Source organism: Magallana gigas, chromosome 1 (assembly GCF_963853765.1).
Source record: "Magallana gigas chromosome 1, xbMagGiga1.1, whole genome shotgun sequence".
In the NCBI taxonomy this organism is placed as follows: domain Eukaryota; kingdom Metazoa; phylum Mollusca; class Bivalvia; order Ostreida; family Ostreidae; genus Magallana; species Magallana gigas.
The window spans coordinates 23537967-23551089 of NC_088853.1; the positions used below are offsets into that span (position 1 = coordinate 23537967).

Below are 13123 nucleotides of genomic sequence, written 5' to 3' on the forward strand. Positions count from 1 at the left end.
AGTAAGCGATCTTTGCAGAAAAAAATTACATAACCCGCTAATGCAGGTTACGTATTTTTCTGCAATGTCGCCACCTTCATATCCTGCATGAATCACCAAGGAAATCATTTTATTTTTTTTTAATATCAATGGCTTGAAAACCTATGGAATATTATTGTTTACATGATGTTTTGATCGATAGGTGTATTTACTTTGAGCTAATGGTTTAACTCATCTTAAGCAAATTTGAAAAGCAGTGTTACCATGAAAGTGTTTAGGCCTATATATTCACTATAGTTATTCCTAGAATTGGAACAGCCAGTCTCGCCGTCACCTTTATATCGATCGTTGATCTAAAGCAGACGAGATCGTGAGAAGACGCTTAATTATATATTTAGTAAATTAAATAATGTGTACTTTCTGTTAAGTCTAAGCTTTTAATTTGGTACATTTATAAAGTAGTATTTCGTTTCCTTACAATTAAACAGACACAGCTTCACATTTTGTAGACAGTGTTTATTTTGGAAATTCGCCTTCTATACAATTTGTTTATCGTAAACGTACAAGTACACTGACGATTTCGGACAATCACCTATACGAGCGTTTCACTAAACCTATCGTAAATGTAGCACTTACGATTTGCGAGTTACGTTCAACTCAGTGGAATTCGTCAAACAACGGAGGTATATTTTAAGCATACGTAAACCTTTTCACTTTTGACAGACGACACTGCCAAGCTTTTAGCTAAAACATAAGTTATTCATTTCGTATACAAACCTTACAGATGCGTCTGCAACGACTTGGATATTTATGGGGTGGTATCCCCTATGACACACATATTTTGCCTCATTCACCTTGGGTGCAATAATGAGAAGGAGAGTCCTATCAATGGCACCAAGGATATTGGGAAATCCTGCTGTTTGGTACAAATCATGTTTAACATGATTTGCTTCCTCCTCTGGAACGAAAAAAGCAATTACTTATTGATAATTTTTTTGTACTTATCTTTTTTTAGTTAGTTAATAAATTTATTCATAATTTTTTTTTACCGATTAATCGACTAAGCCAACCGAGTAAAATTGATATCCCTACTACAAAGTAATTAAAATGATTTTTGAAAATACCTTTTAGGAATTGGATATTGTCAATTCTCTTGACAAATTGACTTTGTGACGGCATCAACCGCTCTGGATACACTGACACTAGATATGCGGTGTAAATCACCACAATCGGAGAAGAATGATGCTTTGGCAAGATACCTCATGGTCACAAGAACCTTTGAACATTTAATAAAATTTCTCATTGCTTTACGTACCTAAATATGTATCAATAATGTTCTCTTTCAGAATTAAAAGTAGTGCAGCTAAAAACATGCATGAATGCTTGACTGACATTCAGAAGGCCCATACTCAGTAGATAATCAAATTGCATTTATGTTGATCAAAAATAATAACAAATATTACATACAAAAAATCACACTGCTGCAGTTTGGTAATAATGAGTTGTAAAAGCCATTCCAATTTGGTAGTGTATTTACCCTCTCTCTCTCTCTCTCTCTCTCTCTCTCTCTCTCTCTCTCTCTCTCTCTCTCTCTCTCTCTCTCTCTCTCTCTCTCTCTCTCTCTCTCTCTCTCTCTCTCTCTCAGAAGTTTCGGTGTGTAAAGTCTTTGTATTAAAGCAGTTGACACGAAATATTTTTCAGACTGCATGCTGTATTTTTACTTCGTGTTTACATAAACCGTTCATAAAATGTAATATATAACGGCAGATAACTCTAAATATACATTGTTTAAATTTATTCACCTGTGGGTGCAATCTGACAGTGCATGGCTCCTGTGGGTGTCTGGCTCAACGTCCTCTCTGACGAGATCTTTGTGACGAAAACAAAATTCTCTGGGCAGTCGATAACGCTCTATCACATTGGTGTCGGTCAGAAAGTCTTGGAGGTTAGTCCTGTTTCTGAAAACTCGTTTTCTTCGTAATTTTCTCTGCATTACGTCGTCTGCTAATATAAACAAGGTTGTCATTTGTATTTGTTTATGTGCACGTAGATCAATTTAAGAGTGCCCCTGGCTGCTCGTAGACTTAAGAGTAACTTCAATCGTATCTGGCAACTTGCAACTCTTAGCTACACGCATTTACGTGCTACGTTTATGATCTACCAACGGTCTCTTGGTGACGATGGGGCCTGTTTAATATTATATTAATATGTTATTAAAATGATTGTGAAATTTTGAAAGTAAACCTTTCTAGAATGTCTTAACAATATAATAATTTTAAAAACCAATTTCGTTTCAAAATCAGAAAGATGTGACGCGTGCTTGCTTAAAATATCGTTTTAAAAATTTCAATTACACAAATATTTATGAGCAATCTCCTCCAGCTAAAGTGTCTCTCATGCAAGACATACAAATACTATCCATACTAAATCTTATCTCAACTATTCATTGAAAGATTGATAGGTTTGGGAAAAAGAGGTAAGTTTACCATGTTTGAAGGTAATAAATAACTTCCGCTTAATGCATTGTCAGGTTAAAGTAACCGGTTATAATGTACAAGGATGCATATGGCGTTTACATCAATTTATCACAAATCTATGTACTCGATATTTGGTTTATGTCAGATTTTTTTCTCGTACAAATGTCTAAATGTATTGATGTTGCATCTGTTACAACCGCAAAAGAAAATTATGGGTCTTAGTAAAAAGGTGAACAAGTCTCAAAATGCAGTTGCTTGATTTCTATTGCAATATGCTGAAATAATGACATCATGAATATCTAACAACAATGTTACGATGTCATTAATACATGTTGTTTACTGTAACAGTTTTATGAAGTTTTCATAATGGTTTTAATATTCACAACTTTTTCATATTGAAATTTTGTGAAAACCGGTAAAACTGTGACATAACGAGAAAACTTACTCAAAAAGTAAAGTTATATATATTTTTTTTATTATAGACCAAATTAAATGAAACACTGGTAACAATCTCCCCCCCCCTCTCTCTCTCTCTCTCTCTCTCTCTCTCTCTCTCTGTCTCTCTCTGTCTCTCTGCCTCTCTGTCTTCTCTGTCTTCTCTGTCTGTCTCTGTCTGTCTGTCTGTCTGTCTCTCTGTCCCTCTCTCTCTCTCTTTCTGCGGTTATATTGTTTATTTCTTTATTATTAATAAAAAAATAGGAATGACATTATCTCCTTTTTTAACGTTATTCAAAAAATACAATGCTTTCTGTGATGATCAATGAGGTCATAAAAATATATTTCCGACGAAAGTAATGTAACAAATGTAGGCTTGATAAGTTCAGGCAATTAGACTTTGATTACTATATCCTGAGGCTGTTTTGTCAGTAGATGTAAACTGAATAGTCTTTTTTCCACAAAGGGACTTTAAGGACTTAAAAGAGGTAAGGGTTTATAGTCTTGCTCGAAAAATTAATTGCCTCGCGCGACTTCTACATATAACCCCCTGACAAGACTTGTACAATCCATAGAATCGTCAACTCTCTGAGGAACATACATGTACAAGCAGAGCTGCAAAATAACGGCGCTAATACTTTTAAATTAACAAGGCCAGTTCATATGTTTTGGTGTTATGTTTTGGTGACGTTAGGACCAGTAATACATGTAACTTATATACTGTGGAATCATTAAAATTCGTAGGGGCGAATCTTCGTGGATAGCTTGAATTATACAAGTTCATGGGGCTGGAATTTCGTGTATTAGTTTATACCTACAAAGAAATTATGACTTTATAACACTTATCTATTAATTCGTAGATGATTCGATTTGTGGATGATTTCAAGTTGTGGATGGGAGGTACCCACGAATTCCACGAAAATTGAGTCACAACGAAATAAAATGATTTCAGAGTATATTTTAAGCATTCTTGTTAATGAGGATCAGGCTATGCATCTAAAGCTACCCCTGCGTTTCATTTATATTATAATAAAAGTAACTACGCAGTTCATCTTATGTTCAAGGTGCCGATTTCAACCCCTGGTGGAGAGAGTGCACAATTAGAGTTACGTTATTTGCCAAAGGTTACATTGTTATCATGATATCGATAGACCAGACTCGAACATGTGTCCAGATCAGTCGATGCTATCAAATGCTCCAACACCTCTACTTAATTCCGCACTGTTGTATTAAACCATAAACATCGTAAACGCCAAAAAGTTTTTATTATTTAATATTTGATTGTTTTAAAGTTTAGGCATGCAGACAATCACTGTTCGATAATACATGTAAATGACACTAGTGGTTTAAAAGATAGAACGATCAAGCAATATGGTTAGAAATATAGAGAAAGCTGAGTAGTTACACTATTATTTCATTATTTTACATGTATGATTTCAATGCGAGATTTTTCAGCACACATTTTACTCAAAAGCAACATGCAGCCAATGTAAATATTGGAACCTTCAAGCTGTTTGTTGGCCTATTGCAGTATGGTATGATGTTCTTTACAAATCAATAATCGTCAAAAGTTTTAAACTTTCACCTATTTACACCAGCAGAATCGTTCTCTTCATATTTACAAACATGAATATATTAAAATATTACAGTAAACAAATTGATTTGTTTTTTTTAATATTGTTTTTTGTTTGTGTTACTACTTGAAGAAACGTTTGTTCTATTAATAACCTTTGTGTTTTGTTTTGTTTTATTTTTTTTTCAAATAAATATCTTCTAAAAGACCGAAACATCTACTGCAATATCTAGTAATAAACTCTTGCTATTTAAACATTGAATTACTTAATGATTTAATGCTCATTTTACATTTTTTTTGGAAATGTTTTTGTCTTGTCTACAAATGTGATCAGTATCTTCACAGTCCTTTTTTTATCCTTAGGGTAAGTAAATGTATAGGAAGAGCCACTCTAACAGCAAAAAGCGTGAACTTTGATATCTGCTTGTTACGTTGCATACATGCATTGATATTGGTTTTATCTCCCCAGCTGATTAGCTCTCAGCTCAAAGTCTATATGTTCGTAAGATTTATTTTTATTTGTTTTCCCTTTTTTCAGTTAGGTTCATGTATGTAGGGTGTTTCAAGGACAGCTAAGATCGAGTTTTTAAATCAGAAAAAATGTTTTCTTTTCCTATGGAAGACTTCAATGCTGGAATGTGTGCTCTGCACTTGGCAATTTTAAATATTTTGGCATGGAAATGTGTATTTTTATACTTTCTACTTTGGTTTTATAGGCGAATAAGCAAAACAGTCTAGAAATCATGAAACCATTAATGCCTCAAAGTTATATACTCGTTTCCTTTTATCATATTGTCTATAATCTCCCCCCTCTCTCTCTTTTTAAAACAAATGTATTTTTGTGTTTATTTAGTATGGATCTCAATGTTTTTGCGGACATCCTATTTAAAAAAATGCCTGATAGCGAGTGTAATGACCCCTGCGATGTAAACATTGAAGAAACGTGTGGTGCAGTTTGGGAAACAGAAGTATAAAATTACCTTTAACAAACCAATAGTTTCGAAACGAGGAAGGAACTTAACAGAACTAATATGATGTGTCATATGATTCAACAGTTTTATTTCGTATGCTTTGTAAAAGATATGTTTAAAATAAAACTTCCACAAAGATATTACTTTTTGTTAATATGACGCTCCTCTGCTTGTTGCCAACATTAGGAGCAATGTAAAATAACTGCAATGGTAACACTATTCTATATGGTCACTTCCATAACAAAGCTATACTTGGAAAATAAAATGAATAGTAAACAATATAATAATGAGGTATAGCATTCAAGCGAAAGATTCTTTCAGAAAACGTGAGAACCTGAAAATACATTATATCTCCTTCCAATAAAAGCAAAATTGAAATGACAATTTACATCTCAAACTAGTCATGTTTGTAAGTTCAAATTTTATAGCACTGACTGATACTAATTTACATATTGATTTTAATGACACAAAAGTATTTGAATCAAGGTGATAATGTTTTCAGCATATTTAATTACATGGGCATGGTCTCGATTTTGGTCAAATTTTATTTTTCTGTTTTTATTATTTGCAATGCTTTAGGAATGCATTTCTAATGATCATATGAAATTTGGGTTCCAGTCGTTGAGTTTTAAGCAAGATACAGGGCTTACAATTCTTCGTCATGTAAACAAGGCTCGTGCCCTGTTTTTGTTAACATAGGTTCAATATACCAGTAAAAATCTGTTTAAAGCTAGTTTGAATATCTTATTATTCATTTAAAGCATAAATAAACAGTTCCTAACGATAAATACATTTATTTTAGATCTAAAACTGGGATTTTCAATTCAACATTCGAAATGTAAACAACCCTTTGTTTACAAAGCGAATAATTGTAAGCTCTGTAACTCGCTTATAACTCATCAAATGCCACTCAAATATTGGTTGCCTATAAAAATGCCTTACTAAAGCATTGTAAACATTAAAATCGAAAAAAATAATTTTTGACCAAAATTGTGACAATGCCCCTTTAAAAAGGTGTTTTAGTGCATCATTTATTTTTTTTATTATAAAATGAATATTTTCCTTTTTAGATTGCTAATTTATCTAGCAAATATCTACAAATAAAACAAACACTTCGTGGGAATCAAAATATTTTTTTTTATTAGGAATAAACTAATTCCAGGTATACAATGAAAAAATGACAATAACAAACTAAGAAATCAACAAACCCTAATATTTCAAAGAGGATTTTCACAAAAGAATAAGTATTGCTTGATTTTATGTAAAATAATTTAAAAAGCCGTCAATGATTCACTTCAACACGAGAGATTTAATAACCATGTCGTATATCACAACCCTATTTTAAGGACTTGATAACAATTTCAAAAATACATAAAGTTATGGACACGTTTTTCTTTTAGTACACAAAAACTTAGATAATTTAGATTGCACGTCAATTTACATTCAATTCAAGTCTACATAAACATTCACAGAAACGGGTATAAATTAAAAATGCTGAAACTACAACAAATGTTATTCCTAGTTAGGTAATTTTTATTGTATTAAACGTGCAAAAAAACCAATATTTTACCACAAGGCTTTGATTAACATACAGAAGAATGTTCTAAAGTCTTAATACTATAAAAAAAAATATTTTATTTAAAGAAAAGTACAAAAGATGATATAATACAACATTTCGTTCATAAAGCTTTACGAAATAGATAAGAGATGTGCATATTTTTGTACTAAAAATTCGAAACATTACATGAAAAAACTAGATTCCAATACCGTCAACAACACATAAGTTTGAGGAACGATACCCTACCTATTAAACAAATAGTGAGAACATAAATCTAATTAATCAAAATAACCATTAGGATTTTATTAATTGCAGTACGTTTAGATACATATAAAACCATGTTTTTAAGTTATATGCATTTTGTTTTTTTAACCTGCTGTGTAGAAAAACGTAACGTAAACTTCAAATCAAAATGTTGTCATAAAACATTGAAATGTCATTTACATAGAAATATTATTTGTACTGTAAAACACAATCTCGATTTGATACAGTTTACCATTGTTACGTCAGCAAACTTGCGAGCTATCTAAGGTTATTTTTTTTCGGTGAGCGTGAATTTAGTAAAGTTACTTATCGTTGCGTGCATGTATATATACATTTAGCAGCAAAATAATGAAGGCGTTGCAACATTGCAATTAGTCCTAGCCCATAAATCATCCATTCCATTGCCCCATCATCTTCATTTGGGTGGTTTGTAAAATGATCAGTCTGAATTATATGTATATCAGTGTGTCTTTAACAAGAGCTTGAAATCCTGGTATAATTGTTTGTGCCCTAATTATTTCCTACGATGAAAGATGTATACGAGGTCACATTTGCTTAAAACTTTGATGATCCCAATCGTCAGAGTACATTTTATTACCATTACATCAGCCGCAAACAAGACTGCACAGTGACATAGGGTTTTGTATTTGTTTGTTACGCAGCTATGCCACGCATCATCAATTTTCGCTATGTGTAAATTCATGGATACACCTATGTGTAATGAGCAAAAAAACAATAAAATAAGGTTGCTTGGGGAGAAAAGTTACCTTAGTAACCGATACTTAAAATGGACAAAATGAAAAATATAAATACTTTGAAGGCATATGATATGGTTATGCCCACTTATATAAAGTAAAAAAGACATGAAACAATCTTTTTATAGTGTCGAATTTCATTTCATAGAAGAAAATTATAAAAGAGCTATTACTTTTTTAAATGATATTATTGAAGCAGCTAAAATCATATAAATGAATAGGTAACTATTAAATTTTTACGTCCCTATCGATTACAATGCAATAAACATTTGTAACACGAAAATTGAAACCTGTTGCTATCCTAACATTTTTTTGAAAATAGAAATAAATGAAAGTATACAACTGAAATGATTTGTAACTACTTATTAATATCTGCCTTGATTCCTTGTTATAACTCAATATCTTGTAATGCAACACGGATGTATCGCCGCTATAACATTTGATGTGGCATTGAAAATCATACACCAACATTTCATTCAATCTATGTAAGTAATTTCTTTATATATATGTATAGATGTACAACCTTGATTCACCACCACACAACTCATTTTTGTTCCCACGACAGGGCATATTGCAGTCTCCATCCGGCGCAGGAGTAGGTAGATGCAGAATTTCATTTCCGCATAAGCAAAATTCGCCATTCTGAAAAACACATCATCATATACTTGCACTTTTGGATATGAATATATTATTTGTCCAACAAAAGCAACCATTTAAAAAAAGTGTTTGTACAGTATTGTTGTAAAACATATTTTTTATATTATTTAAATACATGTTACAAGCAAATCTTTGTTGTATAAAATGACATAACAAATTATGAATGATAATCTTTTCGTTTGTCCACTTTCTAAACTTTTTTAGTTTTACCCAATATTCTTTTTCTGAAGAAGTTGTACTATTTATATCAAACATGCAATATGCATACAGAATGATGCTTTAAGTATTCGGACAAAATGGTGGCTCTTTTACATTTGCGACAGAATATGGTAAAATTTCAAGCTCCAGTTTTTATATTCAAAATATCTTTCAAACTAAAATTTACTAATTTCTTTGTAAGATGACTTTTCGGTCAAACGACATTTTGTAATCGTCGAGAATTTGCCTGCTACAGGCTTGATACATACACTTTAGTCCAGAAGAGCTGGATTTGACAAATATAATCTTCCTTGGTCTCTATTCTACTAACTCTTATCTGATGATTTCGTCTAATCAGAAAACCAAATATTTTCGATGATGCTGATGTCGGGGCTCAGTGCCAGCCAGCTAATTTGTCTTAGGCTGTTGCTATGTTAGGTTCAAAATATGTTAATACCCTAGTGAAAGGAAAACCACTTCACTATAAGCCTCAATTTATGATGAGAGTGTTGTCGATAATCGTGTTCTACACTGTAAATAATCCTGGGTGGAACGCACACGACGTACAAGATCATTGTCGTATTGAAAAACTTCCATTTTGAAAAAATGGTTCGCTAAAACAGTGTGCAAATTGTCATTTAATATCTGTTGATATTGTCAGCATTAATGTTACCGTCAACGTCATATATAGGGCCGACACCATGCCATGTGAGACACCCTCAAATCATCACTTTGTAACAGGGCTTAGTCTTTTGTGCCTAAAACAAATCAGGCCTTCATCCATAGGCTCTCGCATGAAGATCCTTTTTTACTGTAATTTTCTACAGCGAGCCTCTGCCTTTTCGGACAAACATTTTCGACTGTTTACATCACTATTGACTGTATTTTCTTTCTTGAAACTGATATTTTCTTTTCATCTTGAAGTTAATGAAACTGCAAAGTTGGTTTGTCTCCATTTTCATTTAATTTTGATTCAATGTCGTGTAAATTGTCTCTTCTGTTAACATTTACTTACCTCTCTGATAGATTATATGTATTGTAAACCGTTGCTTTATCCTGGAGGGTTCGTCATCTTCAGGAAGTGTTTTTTATTACGCCCCGTTGTTCTAAACTACCAACTGTAGATCTTAGTATATACAAGGTATCTGATACATGACAATGGTTTTACCCGCCTCCAAAGATTTCTGAGTGATTTCTTTTACATGATTGCTTATTTCTTTTCCGCTGCGACCAATTTTTTCTTACGATGACTGAGATTTGTTAACAAATGCGGACGAAATAAAATTCGTGATATTTAAAACGACATTGATGACATAATACTAAATAACTACTGAAATCTCAAATCCATGTATAACCTATTTTATCTTAATTGCAATTTAACGCTACTAAGCGCGATGTAAACACGCCGCCATTTCGTCTGAATTCTAGTACATACTGCATCATACATACTGACTTTATTTCCTAAGACTATACAAACCTGCAGGCCATAATATTTAAAGTTATTCTGGTGATAGCGTAAACAAAAGTCTTCACACTCATGTTCTCCATTTGGGTAAACTTTATATCGTCCAAATTCTAAAATATCGTGTCTGTAATCGTTTTCAAAACATCCCAGTATTTCTAAATGGAAAAAAAAGTTCAAATTCAGTTATATACATGTACCTTTATATGTATATTTCTATATAGTCCCAAAAAATGTTGCCTTTACGATCCCCTGTCTAAGATGTAATAACTAGCTACCTCTTCATTATGTGTATGTTTGGTTTTTTTTTAATTTGAATATTTGTTCAGTTTCCTTTGATTTAGTTGGGGGGGGGGGGGTAATGTTTTACCGAAATGTTGTCTCCATATTTTCTTAAAAATACCCTATCTACTATATAATCCCAAGTTAAAGATGCCTTTGCTTGATTACCGTCCGTATCGTGTATATTTAATTCAAACAACATTATCAATTCAAAGATCGATGAATCTTGACCTAAATTTGAATACTTGTAAGTTTTTATTTCTAAAGAAATTTTTATACACACACAATTGTTTATGATAATATATTTCTTCTTTTATAACTTATGATTTCCCAGTAAGCTTTCTATATGATTTGGAATTATTTGTTCTATTTAAAAATTTTGTTTTAGGCACTGAAAGAAAGTCAAACGCATGATTGTAAAATGGTACACCTTACGACTTACACCTCGAGAAAATAAGGGATACCGTTGAAAAATCTGCCAGGGAATGGTTGATATTAATATGTCCTTTAAAGTAGATCCAGTGTTCTGTGACGTCACACTATTTTGTAAAACTTTAAATTCTTAAAAAATTGTGCAAGGTAGTTTTATTTATTTTATGTGAATATAATCACATGGATGTAATTAGAATTATTGGTAGGTTCAAGATATTTTCGCACTTAATTTTATCCTAAATTTCCAAATTTTTATACATCTTATCTATGCAAAGGGGAAATAACTCTTTTTCTGACTTTTCTCTCAGATGTATGTCTAAATGCTATAGTTTTACTTATTCCAACGATTAATTTTAAAATATTTTTGTAATTTTAGTTTTCTGATAAAGTTGACATTAAAATTAAACAAGAAAAACAAATTTCTGCCTACATGATTTTACTTTTAACAAAGCAAAATACAGTTTTCTGATGCTAAAATATGCTTTAGTTTATGTTTATCTGGCATCTCAAACAGTATGATGACATGTATATTTTTTCTAACAATTGATGACATTTAAATCTATTAAGTTGAAATCAATTCGGTTTTTCAACTTTCCTCAGAGAATATTACGAGTATGGAGTTACCTTAAGTGGGATTAAAAAAAAATTACAAGACAATTATCATTTATAAAGCAGCTGTTAAACATCGATTTTTTAACGATAAGATTTGAATTTTTCGTCGAAATACAAGTTATATTTATTAGTGTTTGCATAGGTTTTATGTGTTGCAAAGTCAGCTGGTCACACTATCTTACGTTTCGTTGTGCATTTCAAATTTGTCTTCCAAGATCCATCAGGGTGACAGACAAAACGCTCAGAACCTTGTGGCTTGTATCCGGCAGAACAGGTGATATGAATTCCTTTGTCTAAACCTATGGCATCCCATTCCTTAACCTTTTCCATCGAGAAACGTTCATTTGAAGGTATACCACAATCTGTTAATTAAAAATTAAACATCAATTTCCGGTTATTAATATATTTTTTGGATGCGTGATATATATGGTATTCAAAAGATCTTACCAAATATTGAGGGATGTCTAAACTAGCCGAACATTGAGATGTTATCAAAATAAAGAGTTTATAGAAATACAGTTGATGTCCGTTTAGTGCCCTGTACCAATTTTCTTTTTTATGCGTACATCTAACAAAACGATCCTAATAGGTGTCTTCTAATTTATCAACATTATTAAATCTTATGATTGAATAAAAAAAAAACCTCAAAAACATGTAAGATTTAACGTGATTGTCTCTTTCACCGTTATTTGTGACACAAAACAATATACGAAAATGAAGAACCTGAAATGACACAGCTGAACTGTCCAAAAGGTTTTGGAATGCATTTTTCATTCATGGAACAGTTTGACATCGAACATGCACCTGCAATGGTCTGTAAAATATAAATGGTACAGTGGTTTTGCCAGTATTCATAAAACTCCTAGGTTTATGGATTTCATTATTGAGTATGCCTATTGCAGTTTTTAAGTTCATTTTAAAGACTACCGGCCATGAATATGCGTATTTTTTAAATCTTTCATTTACACAGAATTCAGGACATTTGGGGCATGAATAAGAATGAAATTACAGTTTAACAAAAGAAATATAACAGTAAGCGATAAACATTTGAATAATAATAGTCCCTTTTTGGTTCCCTCGAACATGAGCATTTTCTTTCTTTTTTTGCAGGTACACAATTTAATGCAATTTTTTTTCAGAACTTTTTATTTAAGAATTATATCAAAATCAGCTGGCATAATCTATTTCATTCGTAACTACACAACATAAAACGGTATTTAAGCGTTATAAAAATTATTAAACTTTTTTCTCTTTTTGTGGGCTTGTGCTGGGATACAGTGCATGAGCTACATCTAACAAGTTGTTTTTATCCCTTAATCAATTTCCAAGGCTTCAGAATAGAAAATTCATAAGTTGTTTAATAAAGTCATAGACAATCACAAATCGCTGTCTATCCAGATATTCAATTGACGTGTTAATTTATAAAATCAGATATATAAAACTTACAAAAAACATTAGCGAAATAAAT

At 31.8% G+C, this 13123-nt stretch overlaps 1 long non-coding RNA gene across 1 annotated transcript; it reads right to left on the reverse strand.

Annotated features, from left to right (window-relative positions):
- Nucleotides 1-10106: 10106 nt before the first annotated feature.
- Nucleotides 10107-12475, reverse strand: LOC105321757 (uncharacterized). The gene is made up of 3 exons (XR_004600981.2): nt 12379-12475; nt 11838-12017; nt 10107-10487 (listed from the first exon to the last, which is right to left on the reverse strand). It is a non-coding gene; the product is annotated as an uncharacterized lncRNA (long non-coding RNA).
- Nucleotides 12476-13123: the final 648 nt, after the last annotated feature.